The sequence below is a fragment of the Salvelinus fontinalis genome, chromosome 38 (assembly GCF_029448725.1).
Source record: "Salvelinus fontinalis isolate EN_2023a chromosome 38, ASM2944872v1, whole genome shotgun sequence".
Classification (NCBI taxonomy): Eukaryota; Metazoa; Chordata; class Actinopteri; order Salmoniformes; family Salmonidae; genus Salvelinus; species Salvelinus fontinalis.
Genome location: NC_074702.1, coordinates 19,128,170 through 19,134,169, shown reverse-complemented (window position 1 = coordinate 19,134,169; position 6,000 = coordinate 19,128,170).

Genomic DNA, 6,000 nt, shown 5'->3' with positions numbered 1-6,000 from the left:
CCCTCCATCGTACGGACCCAGTGGGATTCGGCTCTCGCTCCCAGGAGCGGATGACGGAACAGCAGCCGGGTGCCAGGGGTTCCTCCTACAGCTGGAGCTCTACCTGGCATCTGTTCATCCGTCCCCTTCGGGACACGAGAAGGTGGGCGCCCTCATCTCCTCTCTGACTGGTAAAGCCCTGGAGTGGGCAAACACCATCTGGGGAAGAGAAGGTTCGACCCGGGATAACTATGATGACTTCTCTCGCCGCTTCCGGGCAGTCTTTGATCATCCACCTGAAGGGAGAGCGGCGGGAGAGCGATTGTTCCATCTAAGACAGGGGATGAGGAGCGCTCAAGAATTCGCCCTGGACTTCCGTACTCTGGCCGCTGGTGCGGGATGGAATGAGCGGGCCCTGATCGATCATTACAGGTGTAGTCTACGAGAGGACGTTCGTAGGGAGCTAGCCTGCAGGGACACCACTCTCAACCTGGACCAGCTGGTGGATTTATCTATCCGGCTGGATAACCTGTTGGCCTCCCGCGGGCGTCTAGATCGGGGTCCGCCCATTCCATTACCCAGCTCCTTGGATCCAACCCCTATGGAGTTGGGAGGGGCTGATAGGAGGGAGACCGGAGGGGGAACCACTCCATGTACCAACTGTGGACGCAGAGGGCACACTGCTGTCCGGTGCTGGGGTGTTTCTCCTGGAAGTCGAGGTAGCAGGCGGAGCACTGGTGGGTCGTCTCAGGTGAGTAGGCACAGAACTCACCCAGAGCCTTCTGTTGCACTCATGTGGTTACCTATAGAATTTCCTGAGTTTTCCCCGCATCCCCAGCATAAGGCGCTAGTAGATTCAGGCGCAGCTGGGAACTTTATTGACCGCTCTTTGGCTCATAGCTTAGGGATCCCTATTATTCCTGTTGATGTTCCCTTCCCTGTACATGCCTTAGATAGTCGTCCTTTGGGGTCGTGGCTGGTTGGGGAGGTCACAGCGCCCATCGCTATGAGAACGCAGGGGGATCACGAGGAGAGAATTAGTCTCTTCCTGATCGACTCTCCTGCGTTTCCTGTTGTGTTGGGTCTTCCCTGGTTGGCCTCTCATGATCCGATTATTTCGTGGCAACAGAGGGCTCTCAAGGGATGGTCCTGTCAGTGTTCAGGGAGGTGTGTAGGTGTTTCCTTAGGTGCCACTACGGTGGAAAGTCCAAACCAGGTTTACACCATGCACATTCCTCCCGAATATGCCGATTTGGCACTCGCCTTCTGTAAGAAGAAGGCGACTCAATTACCACCCCATCGACCGGGGGATTGTGCGATAGATCTCTTGGTAGACTCTACACTTTCCAGGAGTCACGTGTATCCTCTGTCACAGGAGGAGACGGTGGCTATGGAGACATATGTCACCGAATCTCTGGGACAGGGATACATTCGGCCTTCCATCTCACCTGTCTCCTCGAGTTTCTTTTTTGTGAAGAAGAAGGATGGAGGTTTGCGCCCGTGTATTGATTATCGCGGATTAAATAAGATCACGGTAAAATACAGTTACCCGCTACCACTTATACCCAGTATGACCGAGTCATTACACGGGGCGCGCTTCTTCACAAAATTGGACCTCAGGAGCGCTTACAACCTGGTGCGTATCAAGGGGGGAGATGAGTGGAAGACAGCATTTAGCACCACTTCTGGGCATTATGAGTACCTCGTCATGCCGTACGGGTTAATGAATGCTCCATCAGTCTTCCAATCCTTTGTGGATGAGATCTTCAGGGACCTGCACGGGCAGGGTGTAGTGGTGTATATAGATGACATTCTAATATACTCCGCTACACTCGCCGAGCATATGTCCCTAGTGCGCAGGGTGCTTGGTCGACTGTTGGAGCATGACCTGTACGTCAAGGCAGAGAAATGTCTGTTCTTCCAACAGTCCATCTCCTTCCTAGGGTAGCGCTTTTCAGCGTCAGGGGTAGAGATGGAGAATGACCGCATTCTCCGCATTACAACCGCATAGCTGTTGTAGCATTGAGTGCTACACTCACAAAAGCTTGGATTTCTTTCGCTGTAAAGTATATTTTCAAAATCTGACACGATAGTTGGATTAACAACAAGCTAAGCTGTGTTTTGGTATATTTCACTTGTGATTGCATGATTATAAATATTTTTTGTAATATTTATGCATTTGGCGTCCTGCAATTCTAGCGGTTGTGTAGGAAAGTGATCCCGTAAAAGGGATCCGTAGCGCAGAGAAGTTAACCTGTCTAGGGTGAGGGGGCCGCTAGCGGCACTCCCCCCCCACCCCCACTGAAAAGGCAGAGCCGCGAAATTCAAAAAAAATATTTTTTTAAATATTTAACTTTCACACATTAAAGTCCAATACAGCTAATGAAAGACACATATCTTGTGAATCCAGCCAACATGTCCGATTTTTTAAATGTTTTACAGGGAAGACACAATATGTAAAGATGTACATCTATTACCTAAAAACACATTAGCATAATCCACCATCTTTTATTTGTCCACCAACACCAGTAGCTATCACCAATTCGGCTAAACTAAGATATTTATAGCCCCTAACCAAGAAAAAAACTCATCAGATGACAGTCTGATAACATATTTATGGTATGGGATAGGTTTTGTTAGAAAAATTTGCATATTTCAGGTAGATGGCATAGGTTACAATTGCACCCACCGTCACAAATGGACTAGAATAACTACATAGAGCAACGTGTTTACCTACTTAATAATCATCAAACATTTCGTAAAAATACACAGCATACACTAATCGAAAGACACAGATCCTGTGAATACAGACAATATTTCAGATTTTCTAAGTGTCTTACAGCGAAAACACAATAAATCGTTATATTAGCATAGCACAGGTGCAAACATTACCCCAGCATTGATTCTAGCCAAAGTGAGCGATAACGTCAACATCGCCAAAATATATTATTTTTTTCACTAACCTTCTCAGAATTCTTCAGATGACACCCCTGTAACATCACATTACAACATGCATATACAGTTTGTTCGAAAATTTGCATATTTAGCCACCAAAATCATGGTTAGACAATGGGGAAAGTAGCCCAGCTGGTGAGAAAATGTCCGTGCGCCATATTAGACAGTGATCTACTCTTATACATAAATACTCATAAACGTGACTAAAAAATATAGGGTGGACATCGATTGATAGACAATTTAATTCTTAATACAATCGCGGAATTACATTTTTTAAATTATCCTTACTTTTCAATACAGTTTGCGCCAAGCGAAGCTACGTCAAAAAACATGGCGTCCTAAGCCACTAACATTTTTCGACAGAAACACGATTTATCATAATAAAAATGTCCTACTTTGAGCTGTTCTTCCATCAGTATCTTGGGCAAAGGATCCTTTCTTGGGTCTAATCGTCTTTTGGTGGAAAGCTGTCCTCTTGCCATGTGGAAATGCCAACTGCGTTCAGCATGAACTGGAAGCGTGCCCGGCGATTCACAGCATTTCAGAAATAAATGTCCCAAAATCGCACTAAACGGATATAAATTGCTATAAAACGCTTTAAATTAACTACCTTATGATGTTTTTAACTCCTATAACGAGTCTTAACATGACCGGAGAAAGATTACTCCCAACACTAATGCTTGGAACAGGTGCGGGTCGGTGTCCTCCACGCGCGTGACGCACCAATAAAAGAGTTGCTAGCTACAGGGTTTTTTAATTTATAGTGCCTGTGAACGCGCAATCGACCCCATTCAAATCGTCATCACGTAAAGGCATCCAGGGGAAGACGTAAGCAGTGTCCGTATACTCATAGCAATAACAGTGGCCTTTTAACTGACTCCAGATCAGGGGCCAAAATTTCTGAAATCTGACTCCATGTCAGGGAAATTGCTGTAGAATGGGTTCTGTTCCACTTAGAGACAAAATTTCAACTCCTATAGAAACTATAGACTGTTTTCTATCCAATAATAATAATAATATGCATATTGTACGATCAAGAATTTTGTGGGAAGCCGTTTCAAAAATTACACGATTAGCATAAATAGTGACAACAGCGCCCCCAGCCTCAACAGGTTAAGTCTCTCCGAGTGCTCATTGACTCTAGGGCTGATGAGAGTTTTATGGATGCCACGATAGCTTCGGAGCTTGATATTCCCACTCAGCCTCTCTCTGTGCCCATGGATTGTAGGGCACTGGACGGCTGCTCTATAGGGGAAGTCACCCATAGTACTGTGTCCATTCAATTACGGGTTTAGGGTAACCACTGTGAGTCAATACAGTTCCTCCTCATTGCATCTCCCCATGTTCCGGTTGTTTTGGAATTTTCCTGGCTTCAAAAGCACAATCCGATGATTGCTTGAACCACAAGATCCATCCTGGGTTGGAGCCCATTTTGCCATTCCCACTGCCTTCAAGCAGAACAGCCTTCCTCAAGTCATCTTCCTCTGGATATTAGCAAGAGTGTGGATGTCTCTGCTATCCCCACAGAATACCATGACCTCCTGGTGTTCAGTAAGGCATGTGCTACTTCCCTTCCCCCACACCGTCCTTATGATTGTGCCATTGATCTTCTCCCAGGCGCTACACCACCTCGCGTCGATTATAGTCTGTCTGGACCAGAGACCAAAGCTATGGAGGAGTACATAGAGGAGTCTCTGGCCACTGGGGCCGTCCGTCCGTCTGCATCTCCTGCCGGCGCAGAGTTTTTCTTTGTGGAGAAGGACAAGGCCCTGCGTCCGTGCATTGACTACAGAGGACTAAATGACATTACTGTCAAGAATCGTTATCCCCCCTAAAGCTCCTCGGCGTTTGAACCTCTCCAGGGGGCCACCATATTTTCCAAGTTGGACCTTCGAAATGCCTACCACCTGGATCGGATAAGCGAGGGGGGTGAGTGGAAGACAGCCTTCAACACAGCCAGTGGACATTATGAGTACCAGGTCATGCCATTTGGACTCACCAATGCCCCTGCTGTTTTTCAGGCTTTGGTCAATGATGTGCTTTGGGACATGCTAAACCAGTTTGTGTTCGTGTACCTTTTTTTCCCCGATCTGCACAAGAACAAGTTATTCATGTCAGACAGGTCCTTCAGCGACTCCTGGATAACCAACTGTTCGTGAAAGCCGAGAAGTGAGTTCCACCGCTCTACAATCACCTTTCTAGGATATGTCATTGCTGAGGGCAATGTTCAGATGGATCCTGGAAAGGTGAAAGCAGTGGTGGATTGGCCTCGACCAATGTCCAGGGTGCAGTTGCAACATTTTCTTGGGTGTGCAAACTTCTACCGCCGTTTCATTCGGGACTACAGCACCCTGGCGGCCCCCCTCTCGGCACTCACCTCTCCCAAGGTACCATTCAAATGGATCTCCAGCTGTCGACAAAGCCTTTGTGGACCTGAAGCATCGGTTCACAACAGCACCCATCCTCAACCATCCGGACCCCTCTCGTCAATTTGTGGTGTAAGTGGATGCTTCGGATGTTGGAGTGGGGGCCATGCTGTCCCAGCAATCTGCCAGGACCAGAAGCTTCATCCCTGTGCCTTCCTGTCCCATCGTCTCAATCCTGCTGAAAAGAACTATGATGTTGGTAACAGAACTCTTGGCGGTGAAGTTGGCGCTGGAAGAGTGGAGGCACTGGCTGGAATGAGCAGAACAGCCATTCCTGGCCTGGACTGACCATAAAAACCTGGATTATCTCTGTACAGCCAAGCACCTCACCTCCAGGCAGGCCCGGTGGGCCCTCCTGTTCACCAGATTTAACTTCACCATCTCTTACGGCCCAGGGTCAAAGAATGTGAAGCCTGACACCCTCTCCCACCTATACACTTCCTCTGCCACACCCTCGACCTCTGAAACCATTCTCCCTACCTCATGCCTTGCTGCCACTGTGGATTGGGATATTGAGAACCTGGTCCGCGAGGCACGACTCTCCCAGCCTGGACCTGAAGGGAGCCGGGCTAACTGGCTGTTTTGTCCCTTGTCCGGTCCCGGGTCCTGGAATGGGCTCATTCCTCCAGGCTGACCTGTC